The sequence below is a fragment of the Apis laboriosa genome, unplaced genomic scaffold, assembly GCF_014066325.1.
Source record: "Apis laboriosa isolate Shangri-la unplaced genomic scaffold, ASM1406632v1 scaffold40_cov151, whole genome shotgun sequence".
Classification (NCBI taxonomy): Eukaryota; Metazoa; Arthropoda; class Insecta; order Hymenoptera; family Apidae; genus Apis; species Apis laboriosa.
This window is the reverse complement of record NW_025223180.1, coordinates 457584-478871: the sequence shown is the minus strand read 5'-3', so window position 1 is coordinate 478871 and position 21288 is coordinate 457584. Positions and strand designations below refer to the sequence as shown.

At 47.1% G+C, this 21288-nt stretch overlaps 1 protein-coding gene across 1 annotated transcript in view; it reads left to right on the top strand.

The window, feature by feature from the left end:
- LOC122715795 (transcription factor collier) overlaps positions 1-21288 on the top strand; it is a 67177-nt gene that overhangs the window by 22124 nt on the left and 23765 nt on the right. The window lies entirely within an intron of this gene.

The following is a 21288-nucleotide window of genomic DNA, read 5'->3' as shown; positions in this document are numbered from 1 at the left end:
TATACCGCGTGGCACAATCGTGTTTCGTAGGAAGAAACGTCAATGGGTGTGGATATCAGTTTAGCCAACCCCCGTTTTAGCTATCGTCCTTCCCAACGATCTGCGAAATAAGGGAGCACGATAACTCGTTCTCGAAGGTAGCCACCTGCACGAGATAGCGGCGCATGGCTCCGCGACTCGGGAAGCCAGGATATTTAGGCTTGCAAAATACGTTTCCTACGAGGTGTGGCGAGGCTGTAAGGTATAAGAGTACTCGAATACTCGCCCACGTACTTGTATATATACACACACCTTCTCCGCTCGTTGTACACCGTGTCTCGCTTGTCCTTGGAAATACAGAGACGCGCTCTTTCTCTCTCTCCCTCTCTCTCGCGCTTTGCCTTCTCCCCTTTCTCTCTCGCTCCCTCTCCCTCTCTCTCTCTCTCTCTGTTCCACGCAAGCTGGCTAACATGGGAGCAGTAGGGTGAGCCTGGTATCTGAATAGGCTATAGAGTGTCCTGAGATAGGAACGGTAGGAAGGAAGAGGTTTCCCGCGGGACCAAGGCCGAGATAGTCTTCAGGAGGACATCTTGTGCTCAGGGGCGCTCAACCTAGGGGCTCTCTCGATACAAACTCGGAGCTTCGGAGCTTTCGTTCTTATTTCGGGGGAGGAGGAGGAGAGGATATGGGTTACGCGTGGGTGACAGGAAAAGCCTAGCAGGAGGGAGAGGGGCTTGCGGCTAACTATTTTTCTCCGACCTTTTTTTCGAATCCGCGTCTTCCGGATTTGAGCGCAAATGCTTATAACCATAGGGCGTTATTTACGATCGTTGAGAGAATGGATTTTATTTCTTCGAGAGAAGAGACCAGGAAATTTTATTTCGTGTTTTCGCGTATTCGGGGCGGAGCAGGTGATCTTTTTCGATCATTTACGACGATATATATCTTTGAAGATGCAAATAGGACGAATCGATGGAAATTTAAGCGCGATACCGTGATAAAGACGGTTTTCGCATCGCGGTTAAAACTGGAAGGGAGGGAGGGGGGGAGGGAGGAAGGGATTGTGTCAGTGTGTTAGTCGTGTCGCGATAAATTTTCAATGTGGAACAAGACTTGTCCGACGAAAGCATTAAAAAAATTAATCTCGAAAATGTTGGCTCGATACACGGCACGCACGCACCCAAGCAACATCGTATAAACCGCGATATAATGTAAATGCAACCACGTTGCGGTCGCGTGTCACATCGAGCGCCACCCTAAACTACGTCTCTTAGCTCGGTTTGTGGGTAGATCGTGTTGGGCGTAGAGTAAATGAACGTTCCAGGGAATTAGAAGTTTCGGTTAGCATTACTGTTTATCACGTATTTAAGTAGAGATTTGGGGAAAGTTTGGAAAATCGCGTATTTTAAATTTGAAAATAAAATCAAATAATTTAAAATATCTTGAAAACGACGAGTATATAAACGAGTAAATATCTTTTAATTATAAAAAAAAAGAAAAAAAAAGAAAAAAGTTATCTTACTAGAGAATTAATACGAGCAATAATTTTTTGTTTTAATCGATATTAAAATTAGTTTCCATCCTAAATAGAAGCGACGTATGTGTAGTGGAAAATATGTGTACACTATAGATTGGTAGGCTAATAGATTTTCGGTCTCGAACAAAACCGCAATGGAGAGAGCGCGAGGGCCTGATCGAGAGAACGGGCGAAGGGTATCAATGCCACTTTGATTGAGGCGGCCCTGGCCGATTGTGACATGCTCACTCAGCTGTGCAGAAAGTACAACACAGCCCCCCCCCCTCCCTCCCTCCCATCAATCGTGTATATCTGGCTAGAAAAAAAAAAAGGGAAAAAAAAGGAAAAAAAAAAAAAAACAAAAGCGATTCCTACATCGAAGCCATTTTTTTCACCCCATCACTTTCCCTCGCGGAAACGGTCGAAGGGAAGGGAGGGATCCTTCTAAAAGAAAGAAAAGAAAGAAGGAACGAAGGAAAGCTAAAGCTCTCGAATACGGAATAGGAAAAGATGGAAATCTCTCGATGATTTTTTCCACGGCCGTGGAATTTCTCGAGATGCGGAAGGAATACTCGAATGATAGGAGGGATCGATCGGTGCATAGCGCATCTCGATGAAGGAGAGATGCACCGCGAGAATAGTCGCGGAGAAGCCGGTATTACGCCGGACTCGGAAACCAATTAACATGCATAATTAAAATGGCATTGTCGTGGCCGTGGAGGCAGGGGCCAGGGGCTTTCCCGTCGACTGACGACGAATCCCTCGGGACTAACGCCGTTCCATAATTACGAAAATCCTCCCCCTCCCCTCCCCCAACCCCCGGCCGGATCCAGCGCGCGCCTCACCTCCCTACGTCGCTCTTTCTCCGAATTGGAATCGGCATGCCTGCGGAAAACAAGGGGACAGGGTGAAAAAATCGGGCATCGGGTCGTCGCGACGCGTATACCAGAGCTCTCCGCTCTGGGAGAAGAGCGGCGGAGGCCAATAACGGGCGGACGAGCGATTCGTTGCCCCGATTGGTTAACTTTATTTCGCTCGGCTGGCGGAAGCCCTTAATTTCGGGACATCGATCATAGAGCCCTCGCGTGCCCTCCCTCCCTCCCTCCCTCCCTCCCTCCGTTTCCTCCTCCTGTGCGACCCTCGGCGCCGTGACGCGCCTCTCCACATATATACCTCCACCCTCCGTCAATTTGACGGATTCCATTTCGGGTGGCCGAGCGACGGCCATCGTTCCGTTTTCCTCTCGACGTATGGCCCCTTCGAGGGGCCGACACCGTTCAATTTTTCACCACCGAGAATAACCCGTCGCCCGATTAATACCGCGATCAACGCGAGCGAGCGGCGACGACCGCGTTCTCCTCCCGTTCCTTGCACCCTTCGAGGAGGGATCAGATTTCCATTCGAAACGCGAACGAATTTACGGCTTGCTCGCTCGTTACTCGAGCCTAGAACGAAAGTGTGTGTGGGGGAGGGGGGGGGAGGGAGGGGAAATGGTTTAAAAAACCATGGTGGATCCGTTAAACGCGCGAAGGTTTTAAGCCGGTCCCTGGTCGATTCCGATATTGTGATTTTCAATGGCGCGTCTATCATCCGCATAAATACGGGCTCGGCGATATATTCCCTTCGTCGAGTCGGAACGCGTAACAATCAATCGTTACCTTAATTGATTGCGATTGGTCGAGGATGCTCGAGCGATTTGACTGACGTCACAATGACACACGGATTGTCAATCAGCCGCGCTTGTGGCGTTAATGCATGCAAATTTGACCGAATCGTGCCACGTTGTCTCGCACCCTTGCTGTGCGAATCTCCATCAGTATGGACTCGATATCAAGGGCGGTCACGGAATTTCCGCTGCGAGCATTATTATCGCGGAATGCTTTCCTCCAATTCTTTCCAATCCTTCGATGCGAAGCTTTCGCGTTAAAATCGACGTGAACGTTTATCCATTGTTTATACGTACGTTCTTTCTTTCTTTCTTTCTTTCTTTTTTTTAGTTTATAGAAATTTCATCGATAATCGAGTAAGTACTCGATTTAAATTTAATTAATCGATACTTGTTTTTACGATTATCGTGGAAAAATTAATTCCAAACTCTCGTAAAAGAAGAAACAAATGCCAAGATATATAACAACGCGACACATTTATAGCCGTGAGATATATAATCGAATGAAAAAAGGGTGTGTATTCGGTGGCAGCCATAAATTTACGTAAAAGGTAGGAACAAGTAATTAATATGACAATCGCATTAAGAAACACGGGTTGTACATGTCAGATGTCGTAAACAAAAAAAAAAAAAAAAAAAAAAAAAAAANAAAAAAAAGGAAGAAAGAAAGAAAAAAGGAAAAAAAGAAACCGAAAACGTTTTCACGTCCCGTTAAAAGCTAATCAGGTGAAAGTGCGTGCAATCAGCGACACATGTTAGACCACATTAATGCCACGTTCCACCTAACGAGTAAGTAACCGCGTGTGCTGTGCACCGCTACTTTGGATGGAAATGATGAAAACTATGAGCCGAGATAGGGACGATAATGACGGGTCTCCGGTTGGCCGCTCGTAGATGACACACATCGATAAGGAAAAAAACTTATTAAGCGAACGACGTACGCGATGCACAGCGAAATGGGCTTGCCATTCATTGGTCGAATCAAACGATCCAGTGGGAAATCTCACTCACTACGCTCATCAGCAACGCCCCTTTCGCCTCTTTCAATTTTTACCTTGCGTTTCATCGATTGTGCTAATTAAGACCTCTGCTTTTACGACCGGCAAATCTCTTTTACTTTTTAGAGAGAGAGCGAGAGAGAGAGAGAGATTTAAGATCCCTTCGTTCGCTCCTTTTGCTTCCCAAATTTCGTACAGATTAAAAATCCTTCGATTATAAACGATCGGAATTCTCCTCGCAGAACCGTCGAAGGGTGAAACGAATCGAGTTACGAATTATTCGGGTATTTTTCAGCTTGACCGATCCTAGAAGTACTATTTTCCGACGTGACTATTAAGGAAATCAAAACACACTCGGTGGTGGTACACGTTCTTCCGTACGCGAAGCATATGGGGCACCCATTGGAGGGGTATCACACCCTTCGTTCCGTCTATAGGCCCCCCCTAAAATAAATGGATAAGAGTGCGCGTGCACGCTCCTCGTATAGAAAATATATAGAAACGAGAACGACCGATCGTTCGAGCGGGAAATCGTTGGATAAATAATCTTGTATTCGCACGGTTAATTATTTTTTGGTTTCGCCGATTCGGAAGATTGGCGGTGAAGAATCGTCGTCGTCGTCGTCGTCGTCGAGATTACACGCGTGTACGAGAAATCGTAATTATTATTTATTTATTTATTTATTTATTTTTCTTGCACACTCAAAAACACGCTGTGTTTTTGTATCTTTCGCATACACATATAAACTGGTTAATAGTTTTTCATCGACCGAATTAATCAAAGTTCAATTAAAACTTTACGCGATTGATTTACAATTCTGCCTTTCCTTCTTGTTCGACGCGAAATTTAGAAATTCCGAGAGATTCGGCCTTTGTGGGAGATGAAAGGAAACAGAGGTATTATGGGGCCAAAAATGGACTGGCTCCCTCGTAAATTCGTCCAATTAGTCGAATCACCAAAAAATTTACGGAATATACCTTCTCTCTCGCCGACAAATATGCGGGGGCCCCTCTGCCAAGCTCGAACGAGAGGAGGAACGGGCCTAAAACACACACTTCGCTCGCGAAAGACTGGAATCTATATTGGATATTATCGATATCTCGATCTATTCGGTCCGCTAATGGAAAACTTATGCTAAACTAACCCCCGTCGATCCATTATGTATCAGTGGAAACGGTTTTCGAGCCGCGTACGCGAATCATTTCACGCATTTTGTCACTCCCACGGATATTCCCACCTTGATCGAATTATTAAACGAGATCGAAGAAACTTTTATTTTTATCATCATAGAAAAATATTATATTCCCTTGTAATAAAATTATCTCTACGAGACGAACGTGACAATCCCTCTATTCCATTCTCCAATCGCAAATTCAAATGCGTTGAAAATTTACAACAAGAGTATCGCTATAACATTTAAGGACAACCGATATATTAAGATATACTCGAGCGAAGGAAAACTCGCGTGAAAAGTCTTGACACAAGTGGACGCTGATTGGCTCACCGTCTGTAGGAAAAGTGGCGAGCATATTCTCTTCTGTGACTACGGAGGAAGGTTAGACAGATACCGAAACGTACCCAAGAGTGTCGTAGAGCCGTGAAATCTTAGTCGTATCCGAGAGTTCGGCTCGATTCCCTTACGGTTATTCTACCTACCGAGAATTACCCCCGATACGGTATCCTTATTTTCGAAGAATATCTTAACAGCTTCCCGCACAGCGCTTGTTTCTTATTCCCTCCCCGCGTTGTCGAAGAAAGGGGTATAGTAAGAGAGGGAACTCCTTCTTGCATAACCTTCTTTCCGCCGTTTCTGCCTCTCTCTCTCTCTCTCTCTCTCTCTCTCCGTTCGCGTTTTCCCTCCCTATCGCTCTTAAAGAGAAGAAGCCAATAGGGAGAACCGATCAGCTTAATGCATATTGATGCGCGCCGAGCTAAGTGAGTGAAAAATCGCCATCGATCTACCTTCCGAGAAGCCAGAGGCATTCTCTTCTTTTTCTTCCTGTAGTCGCTCGCTAGTTTTCTTCTCCACCGTCGACGTTGCCAAAACCGATCGCGTTTCGAGATTTCCATTCCTCCTCTTCTTTCTCCAAACCAAACGAAATTTCGCGCGTCTAGGACAAAAAACATTATTCCACGATAAATCCTATCTATTATACCGAACTGTTCTAAACTTATTCGAATACGTGTAATCATATAAACGGAGCATAATTGTATTTTGCATTGGCAAAATGTAGACGCAGAAGCGAAATAAAGTGAGAAATCTAGGAAGCAATTAACTCGAAGCGAAGTTGGCGAGGTGGTCCGATAGGAGCGAAACGATTCGCTATCTAGTTGCGATGCAGGCTTGATTTTGAACGTGGCGCGTTCATAGACGTCGTGACGGGACCCGCACTGGCATTTTGCGTAGCGTTATATGCTGGCGTTGCTTCTGCCAGCCTCGTTGGGGTCTCGGCCCGCAGAACAGATGCCAACCGTCACGGCTCGCCGATAGCTGGAAGGGTGCCTCTAGATTGAGACACGGTGGATGACTCTAAATGGCATTCGGTCCTCCACGCTGCCTCCCTTACCTTCCTCCTCTTGCTCCATCCGATCGATCTCTTATCCTATTCTCTCTCTCTCTCTCTCTTCCTCCTATCTTCTATTATTTCCATCAAGATTTCGACGATACCACGACTTCGAGATTTTTCCTACGAATTTTCTCGTATGATAAAACGTCTTTTTACTCGTATTTCTCGTTGTTCTTATTACAACAAACTTATATACTTCGCAACCGTATAATACGCGTTGAAACGAGAAAGAGAGAGATAAGAATGAAACGGTACCTCGACTTTCCAATTTCTTAATCGAAGGTATATACACGATCCTTCTCCCTCCCTGTAAACAAATATAGAATCGTTATATGTGATAGGATTTAAAGGGAAGCGCACGAGCGCACTGAAGGACGTATTTATCTCGATAAAGAAAACGAACAAACAGATCACGGTAGGGGGAGGGGGGAGCATCCGTATGCGCGCGGGGGATGGTAGAATGACAACGGTAGAACGAGCGGAGAAAAGAGTGGTGGTGCATTATTATTTCGAGGGCTTGGAGAACGATGGCGCCCACCGGCCGTATGTCAAACTCCTCGTACAATGAATACGCTCGTGGCTAGGAGGGAGGAGAAGGAAAGAGAAAGATGCAAAGAGATGGGAGAAAGGGGAGGGGAGGGGAATAAAGAGAGCGGGTTCCGCTCAAAACAGGTGGTTTACGAACGAGAAGAAGCGGCAGCACCGACGTGGTAGAAGGGGAGAGGGGAGAGGGAGGGGATCCACTCGAAGAGTCGCGTGGCCAACTCAATTACTTCGTAGGGCCATCTCTAAACACCGGCCACGCACTAATGCCTCGAATGCTTTCAACTTGCGCGTAACGCGATGGGACAAACCGTGTCATCTTATTGTCGAAATCCGTTCTCTCCCCCCGCATCCGATTATCCCCGCACAATGCTCTTTACGCCCGTACGATTACGCTGTTAATCAACAAACGGATCATCCGCTAGTTGCCCCTTTTCTTTTCTCTCTTTTATTCGAAATTATATAATATTCGCTCGCATCTCATCGGTCCAAAATTTAATTTTTTAACCATTTTTGGGTTTGCGTTCGCGATAAAAGCGACTAAGAGGATAAAATCGAAATAAAATTGGTTGAATACGTAGATCGAAATTTTCTATGGAAAGAATAATTTCAAACAAATCGATCGAGGGGGGAAGTAAGCGGGGTTGAATTGAAAGACTCGTGCGGCTTGCGATAACCTCGGCATCGATCAGCGCTCGACCTCCGTGCGGTCGCAGAAAGTGGTCGAGGGTGGACGATTACAAAGCGGTTCGGTCTTGAGCTCGCGTTAAGAGCGATCGATTCGCGATCAATTCGACTTCTTCGTAATTACGTTCCGGTGAAAATGAAAACCGCGCTACCGATAGCGAAGGGGGATGGGACGCGGGTGAAAAATATGCCGTGTCTCGGAAGAACAGAATTGGAGCGGATTTATTGGCGGAATTCAGAGTGAGCGCGCGCGTCGCCTTATACACACGAGCTCTCTCTCTCTCTCGTGGAGGTAAATCGTGGAGGAGACGGCATAAAATAAGAGGCGAATAGCTGGCATAGCTTGGCGCCTCTCGGCTGTCCATCAGCTCTCCGAGGAACTGGCGAGGAGGCACCCTCCTCTTTCTTTGGCACCCCGTCCACCACCCTCCCCCGGCCGATCCTTCCCTCCCACCATTTCATCCCGTCCTTCATCATCGGCCGACGTATATCGTTCTCCGGCTCCGAGGAAGGGTTTCGCCGTACCGAGAACTAAAAGGCAGGTTTAGGAAAAACGGGAAGTCTTTGCGCGCCTGTCAATCAGCCGTCCGTGGTTTTGCGACCATCCGGTTAATGATGATCCACTGCTCTATCTCGTCGGGATCGTGCGGCTACCAGTACCCCCACCACACCCGAACACACCGGGATCAAAATAGTAAGCGGGATCGTTGTGAATCCCCCCCTCCCTTCGTGATCTTCCTCGATCTTTCCATCGCGAACGCTTTTTTCTTTTCTTTTTCTTTTTTTCCCTTTCTTTCTTTCTTTCTTTCTTTTCCTCGCGAGCAACGATCCGTCACGTACCAACCAACCTCCCTCTCTCCCTCGCTCTCCATTTTTATTCGCAATGTCGACAAATTTATCCTCCAAATTCTTGGAGCTTGCATATACTTTCGAAAGATCAAGTACGGATTAAATGTTTTCTCTTTTTTTCGAATTACGGAGAGGAAGAAGAGTCGATTTTTCGAATTTTATCGATTCTGATATTCGAGGAGATATTGTTCGGGGAGTGACGCTTTCGGCTCGGCAATATTTGGCTCGAAATATTTCCATACTCGTCGTACGAGGGTTTGCCGTTACCATTTTTCTGGGAATGGTCGTAGCGTAGGGACAAGTGAATTTTTCGTTGGCGAGGAACGTGTTACCGAAAGGGGACGATCGATGCGTCAAGATTTATGCGATTGATTCGAACGGAGCAGAGTGACAGTACAAGGAAGCGCTCTTAGTCCTGGTGTCTTCGCTCCCCCGAGGATACATCTCCCTTCGAAGCGCCGGTGTCCGAAGGATCTCTATAAATTTGCATGTAGAATACTCGCGGAGGTTCTCACGACGGTAGATGCCGAGGATAGCCTGTCGCATCTGTCGACGCACATTTCACGTTTCGTAACTCTCTCGCGCTCTCTCGAAAACGTGTCCCTAATTTCATTTTCAACCAGAACTCGCTTTCCTCCGATTAAACTCGAAATTCCCTCTCTCCGTTCAGATATCAAACTTGTTACATCGAATTTAACGAAAGAAAGGGAAAGAGGAGGAGAAAGAAGAAGAAGAAGAAGAAGAAGAAGAACGGATGCGGACAGTTTCGTAAACGACGATTCGCGAATACATTTGCTTCTATCGCAGAGGCAGGTGGAAAGGAGCAGCGAGGTCGAAAGATACGTCGTGTGGAGTGATTCGGGGAATCGGGTAGAAGAAGGGCAGAGCGCGTTCCGTCCAGCGCGTTCGCGGAAACGCGAGTTGGAGCCTCGCACCCCCTCGTCCATTCGACGATTCGGGCGGCCGGCTTCCCAGACTTTGGACGTCGGGGGTGGACAAGGCAGGCTGACCGGTTGCCATGGCGACCATATGGATTGATCCGAGCAAATATCATCTCCGAAGACGCCCGAAAGAATCGCCGGATTTCAGAGAATAGCTTCGGCCGGCTCGTTGGATTTCTCCTCTTTTCTCTCTTTCCTTCTCGCTCCCGCCGCGGCCGTCCGGTGGTTCGCTCGCGCCCGAACAAACCTCTGGAGAGAGGAAGGAAGGGAGGAAGGGAGGGAGGGAGGGAGGGAGGGAGGAGGAAGAGAGAAACCGAAGGGGGGCCGGTTCACAATGAGCATCGGTCGTTGCCTTCGATCGTTCGCGAGTATAGGAAAAGAAGAAGAAGAAGAAGAAGAAGAAGAGGAGGAGGAGGAGGAGGAGGAGGAGGAAGAAAAAAAGAAGACATTCCGCGTTAACGCGGAACGAAGTGGAATTACGCGAAGCGAGGAAAAAAAAGAAAGGGGAAGGGAATTTGGTTGTAAACGGTGGATAACGCCTGGTTTCGTGGGCGCAAAAACAAAGACACGGACAGAGGAGAAGCGATTAACGATATATAGGAGGAGAGATAGGAGATCGTAACAATCTGTTCGGATCGAAGCTGAGACACAGGTTGAGAGATGTCCCGGTAATAAGTTTACGGTGGACGAGTAGCGGTGTAGTAAATAACGTAGCCTCGTGGAACGATGGAAGGTAGGTATAGAAGGAAGCAGCGGCGGCGGCGGCGGCGGCGGCCGAGTGGTGGCGAGTTAATAGGTGGTGGACGGTGGGGTACGGAGAAGGAGAGGAGGACGGAGAGAGCTAAGTAAGCGCACGATGAGTGATTCAGTGCGCGTCGCGGCTCGATCTCACTCTCCGCTACCTTCTAGGTTAGGGATCGGTGGTTCTCAACGCGGCCGATCCGTCCCGATGAATCCGGGATGACGCCTGGTAAGACGTCCTGCGGGGGACCACCCACGGGGACGACGCTCCATATAAAGGGTCGACGATCGTCGCACCGCATTGTCGAACCGTTTCCATCGGTGCAAGCGGCGGCGTCGGCATTCCTTCCGTTTTAACTTCTTTCCACCGGCTTCTTCTTCTTCTTAGGCGCACCATCTCCGTAACTCTCCTCCCTCTCCCTCCTTTCTTCTTCCTCCCTGCCTCTTGTTTTTCTCCCCGATCTTCTCCTCCTTTCCTCTGCCTCGCGCTTCTTTCGACCTCTCCCCCCATCTTCCCCCCCTCCCAACCTCTTCTTTCTTCCTCCTCTTCTTCTTCTTCCTCCTCTCAACCCTCCCCCTTTTTCTTCCCTTTCTCTCCCCCTCTCCTCGGCCTCTTCCCTCGCCCTCCCTCGCCCCTCCCCTCCTCGCCCCCCCTCTCGCCGCCGCCTTCCTTTTTCTTGCGGCGAGAATTATAAATTAAGCTATTAAATGTGTGTTGGACGTTTCTTGCCGGGACGGGCCCGGCGGGCTTCCTACGGAGATTTCAGGAACGGCCGGTGAATCCAGATAAGGAGCGCTTAAGGTCGTTTCCCGGGCCGATGGTCACGCCGGGCCGTCTCCGTTGGCCGTCGAAGCGCGCGTTCTTCCTGCGCGATCCGACACCTGGATTTTCGTTCGCTCGCTTTTTGCCCACCGGCTCGGAACGAACGCGGATCGGACGTGGTACGCGGCTTCTTCGCGCCTGTCGACAGCCGCCTGCCGGCTATACCGATGCCGAGATGAAGCTTTGATCGGTTGGCTTCGTTGGTGGGCAGCCAGCCCCACGGCCGGTCGTTGTAAATTCAAGTGACGCTTTAATTAATTGCCGACCGACCGACGACATCCCTTTCTTACGCCTCGTCCGACCACGCTTCGATCCCGTAATTAATCAGCCTACTGACATGCTTTTTCGCGCAATTGTCCAAATACGATGTCCAGCTTTACTAGCGTCCCTTGAATTCAACCGGACATCATCTCCCCGCCCTGCGCTCCGTGTCCACGTCCTCGAGCAAACCATTAACGCATAAAATACGAATCCCGATCCGAGCAGCAAGAAGCGTCGTTAAGATTGCCTCCAAATCGAGAAGAATCTCCCTTATTCGCTTTTACCGGAGTTTCTTTCTTTCTATAGAGAGAGAGAGAGAGAGGGAGGGAGAGAAACATTCGTATCCTTAGATTCTCTCACCTAGGAGAGCGAGTAATTTTAAAATGGAAACCGACCGTTCGAAATAATTGGATTATAGTTGAAACGTAGATGTAGGGGAAGGTAGGGGCGTTGAAGAAGAAGTTACGCAAGAGACTTATTCGGTCGTAGTGATCCGTGGAGAGACTTAAACCCCCTCGGCTCGACTTTGTTCGTACTACGGCGGCCGATCGGAAGCCGGTAACTTCCGGTTAAGTCAAACACGGCGCAAAGTCGCGGAAACTTCGGACTTGGCAAGTCCCAATGAGGCGTGTAATGCCATTAAAGGGAATCTTATTACGCCGCTACGCCACCCTAACGCACCGCGCGCGCCTAGTAGACGCCTCCGCTTCGCTGCAACAAGTACCCGCCTAACCCGGTAATTAAGTCCCGATTAATTCTCCGCTTACTTTACTCCGCCAAATGGCGCGCGACAACGCTGTTACGAAGAAAATTAAAGCCTCCACGATGAAAGAAAGAAACTCGCTCGCCTTCCCTCCCTCTTATTATTATCGTCTTACCGACGACGGATAACACGATCGCGCCACGATCCAGTTAAATCGTGCGCCGAATCGATCGCGTTTCGCGCGCTTTTTTACGCACTTGCTCTCCTCCTCCTCCTCCTCCTCCTCCTCCTCCTCGCGTTCCAACGCCGGTTGACCGGCCGTGTTAACGGGAACCGAATTATCCGGTTTGAATTTTGGTCTCGCCTTAATCGAATTCATATTGATTCGAGTCGATCTTAACCGCGTTACATCGAAACCGGATAAACCGTTATTACGTTGTAAACCGTGTTAACGTCTTCGCCTCGCTACCGCTATATTCTACGATTGAAAATCGATTTCGCGTTGCTAATGAACGCCACGATTCGGTTTCCAACATTGAATTATGGTGATACGCTCTGCGTATCTATCTGCGTATATACGCCTACACCGAGACGAACTTTATCTATCCGTTTTTGGTGGAGAAAAATCCGTAAATATTTTACAAAAGAGGAATTAACGTTCCCTTGGAATAAATATACGTTTTACTTTTACATTTATTGGGGAAAATATCGAAACGATTTAAAACTGTTTTCTACAGTTATTAAATAAAATAATTTATTTATTTATTTTTTTGAAAACGCAAGTTTCGTTGTTAAAATTGACGCTTAAAAAATACTCGCTCCGGCGGAACGACGCGTTCGCGCGTTATTCGATGGGTTAATCGCGGGAAATTCGCGGCTCTTGAAAAAAAATTGTATACTCTGGCGTACATTGACAACCCTTTCAACTCCCGGTACACCTGTTCGCCCACCTGTAATGACGATAAAGTGGCCGCGATGCTCCGAAATCCTGGTCGTAAATCAATACGAGCTAGAAAATAACTTGGCAATAATTCACAGGAGCGCAGGGAATCCCCACGAAAGGCCCGCCGCGTTGCCGGTGAGAAATTAAAATAAATCAAACTTATCTGTTGCTCCGGCCACTTGCCGGTGGTGATCTGGTACGTGTGCGTTTTCGTGTGCCCGTGTTGGTGTGCGAGCATCGACGTCTACCTACACGTGCGAGGATAAAGAGCGCGTGATAGACCGCGTTCGAATGTACTGTAAAAATATTTCTTTTAATATCGACCGATAACCGATGTTCCCTCTTTATTAAAAATAACAGCTAACCCGTAGAAATATTTTATATTTCCGCATTAATACATACATATATATATATCTTTCTATAAATTTGAACCGCGTGAAACCCGAAAAGAAAGAAAGAAAGAACGCATATATCTCATGAAGAGAGAGAGAGGAGCAAAGAGATGGAACGCGATAGAACGATCAGAAAGCGACTCGTGAAAGGTTGGATGGCGTTAAGACGGTTCTCGCGCTCGAGGCAAGACTTATCCTCCGACGGTTCGGTAAATTCAGTCACCCCCGTGAATAAATACGGTTAGTGGGCAGCCAAGGCCCTTTAGATCCCTTTGACCGAAGGGGGCAACGTGCGGGGTGGTGGTAACTGGTAAGTGCCTAGGGCGACCATCTGTGCCCTTCTGCGCCTACGCTGCGCCACGTGGATCGCGGCTACCGTTTATGCGGCATTCGTTGCAGCTACGCGCATGTATTATCGTTATAATATTCCTGCTAACTTAGAGACCTTTATACCTTTGCCCGACATCTTCTCGCTTCCCTCCATCGACCGACCGACCGACCGACCGATCGATCGATCGATCGATCGTTTAATTTAATCGTAGAAAAATAAAATCGAAATCGAGATTTCGAAAGATATCCAAACGAATATGGAATATGGGAACGCCGCGTACATTGGTCTAGTTTATCGGACGGCGCGATCAACCCTTAACAAAAAGTCGCCGCTTACGATGCCATTCGCTATCTTTATCTTTGCGCCATCGGGTTGTAAATTATGCAGACACCAATCGTGACTAATTAACCACCCTTTCCAACGATATCGATCGTTGGTCAGGTCTCGATATATAGGGGAAAACAATGGAGCATACGAAGAATCGCGAACGATCGCGCCGCCCGATAATCGCGAAACAGGCCGTTACGATAATTTCGCGACGCTCGTTAACCACGATAATCGGTTACGCTCCTCTCTTATTTTATTATCAGGAATTGCCTCTCCATGACTAATTCGAGCCGCGCAGATACACAGCCCGGCCATGCCTCGTCTGCTGGCGATAGCGGTATGCTCGTCGAACGACGCGTGCGAGAGGGGCGTATACCCCGTGTATCAAGTTACACCATTACACTTTACTGGCGCTACGATCTAGTTCCCTCTTCCGCTGTTGCACTTTTTTTTGGCTTACCCTCTCTCTCTATATATATAAAAAAACCGTGACTAATTGAAAATACATAATTCAGTGCGACCAAGTCTCCTCGAAGTCAATGATGGACGATTCGATCGAATTGTCGTTAAAGACTTTGAAATTTATATTTATATATATATATATATATTTCTATACATATGCACATAATAATTTCAGCATGTTGGTGAAACGAACACATGGCTCGCTCTATTTCCGCGCCCGCTACCGCTCTCTACGTCAAATTGCCAATTTTATCGATAATAAGGATCTAGTAATTCGATAGAGATATAATGCAAATTCAGTTAATTGTTCGTTCGAAAGGAGGAGACGAACGTATGAAAAGGGGGATAGGGACGAATACGGTTTTTGCCCTTTTGTTGCCCACAGCCTCGGTCGGTTGAGGGTAGCGTCAACGGTGTTGGATATCTTCCTGCAAGATTGAGTTTCCCTCTACATGTGTCGTCAATGAACGATGGACGCGACTGACAACGCAACCGGCCACATGGAACATATGGCGTAGATTTAGTTGCATTTTTATAAAATAAAATTTCGTACATTTCTTCGAGCTTATCGTTGATATCTCGTTCGTATATAATATATATATATATAAAATTGAAATTTGCAAAGTGACCATTTGCCTTTGTTCTGAAATCGATCAATTCGTTTCACATGACATGCTACAGTTGCCGTCATCCGTTTACCCTGGCCTACATATCGCACAGTCGATAAATTATCCGACTGTTAATCAAGTTTCTCCTAATCGATCCTAAAAAAAAAAAAAAACGACCTCTGTAAACAAGTGCATCGACAACTCGTTTATTATTACGCGCGTAATGCGTAAGTATCGTTGGAAAAAAAAAAAGGAAAGGAAGAAAAGAAAAAGAAAAAAGAAGGAGGAGCTCATTAATTCTAATGGAAAAGGAAACTCGTTAGCGAAACTCATTTTCCCAAGGAAAAAAAGTGTGGCTGGGTTGAAATCCCAGCGATAAAATTCGATCCGCAACGGTGCGTGAAACCGCGCCAGTTCGTCTTCCCTGAACCAGAGCCAGATCGCTATCCCCTAATTTTTGAAATGGCCATTTAAAGGGTTGCCGTGCCAATTAGCATGTTAATCGGAAAACCGGTTCAAGGTTCGAATTATTCCCTGTTCCTGTTCCCCCCCCTCCCAAAAAAAAAAAAAAGAAAAAAAAGAAAAAACCAGCGGCGAAAACGACTTTGACGGCGGCGCTCGACGTGACATCGAGTGTATATCATCGCGGGTTGCCGCGATAAGAAGGATAATTGCCCGTTGCTCGTTCTCGCCACACCCGAACGCGAGCCAACTCGTGCAACTCGCGTGACGAGTAATGCGATTCCAGTCCTTTTCTACTCGATCTTTCGTGTCAACCCGATAGACCCGTCCATCGATATCGGCATAAAATTCGGATTATGCGCCAACATGGCCACGCTCTCCAGACCTGTAATAACACGTTACGTTACAAGGAACGAACGATTGATTCGCTTATCTTTACGATTACGTGCAATTTTTCCTCTCCCCTTTCGATATCGTGTGCGACGATTCGTTTCCCTTCGTACGTTCGTTGCTTAATTTATCTATTTTCGTTTGAATTTATTTTTGAATAGCCTCTACTCTATCGTGCATTATGATTTTTACGCGTTACCTCGACCAAATTCTGTATTCTGGCGTGTAATAACAAGAACGGTAAATTAAATTTCGCAGTCTGTCTAGCGTATATAAAATTGAAGCGTTTAAATCGCAAGTTCGTTCACGCCACCTCTCGAAAATCGTTTCGGGAGAACTCGGATCATTCGATTCCGTATCACGTTAACTACGGCGCAAATCTAATAGAGTTGGCTGCAGCATCAAATGTCACTACTGGTTGTAGAGGGTTCGCAGTATTGTAGTTTTTGATTGGCTAATCCACCCTAATCTAATCGAACGTTCCCTCACATTGTAGGCCTCTCCTGCAGTGTCGTTCTAACCAATCGGTATTCAATTACAAATTGCAATCTTGCGATCAACCTCATTTCTATATTATTCTCGTTTCTTTTCTTTTCTCTTTTTTTATGTAAGAAATAAATAATGGATGGAAATAAAAAAATCACGAATATATAAGATATCTTTTCAATCGACGATATTTAAATTCGAGTAAATGGAAAGAGAAGGAGGAACGTTTAAATTAAGAAGACTTTAAGTTGCATTCAATCAGTCAATCGCAGCGGCGTGATGCATTGATGATGCGGGGAGCGAAAAAATATCGTGTCGCGTGGAACCGGTTTCCTACTGCGCAGGTTGCTTCGATCGCTCGTCCGTGATTCAGGATTATCCCAAGTTCGATGATATCAAATCTTGCTGCGCGCGTATACCCACCACGCATCGCATTATTCCAGATTCCGTCGTCCGTTTGACGAGCCGCATCATCAGGATATACAATTCCACGCTCTATAATACCTGTATCAATGAATCGATCAGAAATGTAAAGGTATGGGAGGCAGGTTGTTCCGTGAAACAAACGTATCGTTAAATCATTTATATATACTCGAATATATACTTCATCCCCTTATACCAGTTACGAAACTCTCTAGAGTGTACACGGGTGTCCCGATTCTGAGACCTTGCCTGACCAAACGACAAAGGCCATCGAGATCATCGAGACTCGTTTAACCTCTCATTCCTCGTAGATAGATGGAATCGCTGGTCGAATTACGTCGCCACGTTGCGAGAACGAGATATCGAACAAGATAACGATATTATTTTAGTTTATTTTTCACTTAAGGAAAATAAAAGGAAAATCATCACGATTTTTCGATTCTTAAACGCAAAAACTGGATAGATGTTAGATTCGAAACTATTCGATAATTTAAGATAGTCGTTGGGGAAACATTGGCAGGGTACAACACACTCCACGATGATAATTCCACGCTGGTCGTTCGCTCATGGAGAGAGAATAGGAGCGAGTTTATCGAACCGAGATGGTGCACGGGCGCGAATATAGACATCCGACACACCCTAAGACCGAGATATCTGAGCACGACGGTGCATGCGAGGGTGCATACATTGTGTCGAGCCACCCTTCTTGACAACGACGCCCCAGTAACACCCCCCAAGAGCCAATAATACCGCGTACTAGCGGCCTACTACGATGGCTTATTATTTTCCTACGGCTCATCGAGCCCAGTGTGCTCGCTATCAATTACAGGACATTCCACGCGAGAGATCCCCTTCCCGGCCTTGGACGGATCAGACTAACCGGAATCCCATCTGGTAAACTTTTACGTTATGCCCGTTTAGCCACCGCGCTGTTCCACGGAAAATAATAAGGGAGACGAGGGGGGTGCCCCGTTCGAGTCGTCGCCGCTCTTAAGTTCGATTAAATCGTTCCAAATTATTTTTTCCATAATTCGCAATTCGCGTTGCGACGGATTAATTGAACGAACGGAAATGGAGGGGTGGGGAGATGAATGGAAACGAACGGAGAATACGCAAGGCAAGATTGGCTCATCGCGAATCGGGGAGAGAAATCGGTTGGCGAAATGGTATCTATGGTATATATAAGAAGAAGCCGGTGGAAGGAACATATATGCAAGTCGAAATAACATTATCCGTCGCTCTTGAGGCAATAGTAGGCTGAAAAGGCAGGAAAGAGATAGCGAAGAAGGGAGAAACGAGTAAAAAGGAGCCAGGATCCAAAATTCGAGCGAAGGGGGATAAAATGCATTTCTTCCGCTACCCTCGTCGCCGAGGGTGACTGCGTGTCGCGAGGTAAACTCAAACTCTTCCGCGCGCAACATATGGCCATATATATATTTTCTTTCTTTCTTTCTTTCTTTCTTTTTTGTACATCCATATAACCAATAGGCGGAAAAATAATGACATCGATTATCACGATTCGCTTAAAATTTCCACGGGAGGGGGGACACGAGTGAGAGATTGATCTCGATCGAAAAAGAAATTTTTTCGATTCGTGTGCATATCGCGTTAAGTGGATTGGTTACGAAAGATCCGTCACCGATCCAACGATATCATTAAGCGCGTTTGGGACGAAAGGATTGGTTTCCTTCGCGGAAGGAATTCTATCGCAGGAAAAGACGTGTCATATCGCGAGGACGGTCTGTGTGTGGCCGAGGTACTGGACGGCGAGGTGAGCTCCGGCTCGCTAAGTTGTCACTCGCAGTCAGCGACTCCTTTTTGTCAAACGGAACAGGAGGAAAGGAGCGAGGCGGAAAGCAGGGGGACAGAGGGTCCTGGGTACCCCAGGGTTCCCTCCCTTGGTCCCCCCAGGGATCCCCCGGCCCGTCAACAGCCGCAGATTTCCAGTTTTTCTTCGAGCTGCACGCAACCAGCTCTCGATCTAATAGCTTGCTTCGTCCTCCTCCTCCTCCTCCTCCTCCTCCTCCACCTCTTTCTCTCCCTCTCTCTCTCTCTCTCTCCTTCTGCTCTTTCTTCTTCTTGCTTCCCCTCTTCGCTTCCATTCTTCTTGCTTTTGCGCTCTTCCTTCGTCTTCCCTGTGTGTGCCCGTCCCAGGCAATGAGACGTTTGTACGAGGTTACGAGCGGACGAGTAGAGGCGAACTCGGAGAACCTGGACCGAGAATCGACCTAATGAGGATAATTCCTGCATTGATTGCCAAGACGCAGCGAATGGTACAAGCAGTGCTCGTCTGACTAGCAACTTGGCCGGTTGGTTTGTTGATCGGTTGGCTGGCTAACTGACTGACTGACTGACTGACTGCCTGCCATCGGTAAATCATTCTTAATTAAACGATAGATATTTAATTAGAAAGACCCAGATTGAGTTAGTTATGAGGCATTTAACCATCGTCCGTTATCACGGTGGGCGACTCGGAGATGGCATCTGGCGAAGTGATCTGGTTGCTCGTTGTGCCTCCCAGGCCTGTATTGTCAAATGAAAAGAGGGCGGGGACGAGGAAGAGAGTAGAGAAAAAAAGCAACTAATGTTCGATCACGTAGAAGCAGTGGTAAAACGAAATGTAGAGAAATCGTTAGTACTCGTGTATGCTAAAGTGGTTCGAGAGTGCTGCGAAACAGAAAAGAAAAAAAAAGCAAAATTACTTTTCCAGTGAACGATACGATATTTTTAGAATTTTTTTCTTAAAAATAAATGAATAAATAAAAAAAAGTTCAATTTTACAAAAATAACTTGATCCAATTATTATAATCTGATCCGTTTAACGGGGGAACGGATTCGAATGAGGATCGATCGAACCTCTCCCCTCTCTGCCGGCCAATTTTCAGTTGGTCGATGAAAATGAAAATGAAAATCGTGAAACACTCGCACGTCACAAATCACGGTGGATGGGCCACGTGACTGGGACGTCGGTGCGTGTAACGTGCCGGATACATAAAACGCTTAACGGCTAATTTCTCAGCGGGGCGCGAACGAGGACGATCGGGCCGACGAAGGTTTTGACGGGTCGTGACAAATACCGAGCCGGTACACGGGACAAGTATAAAGTAGACGAGCGAGGCGGGTCAACGGGTCAGGCAAACGCCAGGCGCCCCGCTCGTCCTCGTGATCTGGTTCTCGTTCCCCGCTCAAAAGACATTTCCTTTCGGGGGACGAGCACGACGCTTGTTTCCTTTAGGGAACTTTCTGCCTCTCTCTCTCTCTCTCTCTCTATCCTTCGCACTGGCCAATCACTCTATTTCCATCCCGCTCTTCTCTCTCTCCTGCTTTCCTCCCGCTTCCTTTCTGCCTCTCGAATTACAAATTATACCGGCAATTAACGACGAGCCCGAGGCTTGTACGAACCTTCCTCGGAGAATCGAGCGACAACGTATCCGCAGTTAATACCGGTATTCTCGTCGACGAACGTATGTACAAGGAAACTTAGCCGCGTCCTCTCGAGCAACCGACGCACACGTTTTGATGGAACACGATTTTTTCCGCTCGATCGTTACGTCTTATGGCGATGCGTGTCCTTAAGCGAGCGCTTACTCCATGCCGAGGATGTAGTGGCGTAACTCTCTCGGCTGGCAGCGGACCGGTGGCCGGCAAGGTCCTCGGAACCGAGTACGCCACTACGCCGTCGATCTCACGGAAAATGGAAATACACGATTGTGTCTTGGAAATTACGAAGCGTCTCGGCTCGGTAACAGGAGATGCCGAAGATAAAATGTTGCCCGCCGGCTGCCTACTCGATTCGTGCGTCGACAACGTGACCGGATTATGGAATGGTCCTTCAGTCCTCCGACTATGATTTAAAATCGTACGCGCGTTACGCGCATGCGGGATATTCAGGACGGGAAATTCACCGCGCGATACTTTCCTTCCCTCCGATCTATCCATTATTTTTACAAATAATTTGCAGACAAATCTCGCAATCGTGAAACTTGGTCTATTACGGGGCGACTCGAACTCTGTTATCCGAACCTATACATCGTTCAACAAGCGTAGACCCGTCTCGTAAAAATACGGCGACGCCGTATAATCGTGCTCGTTGTCTATCGTTATCTAAATAGAGCAGAGTGGCGTAGGAAGGAAAAAAGACAAAACTATTTTCTGGTCCTATTCCCTGTATCAAAGATGAGCATCTTTG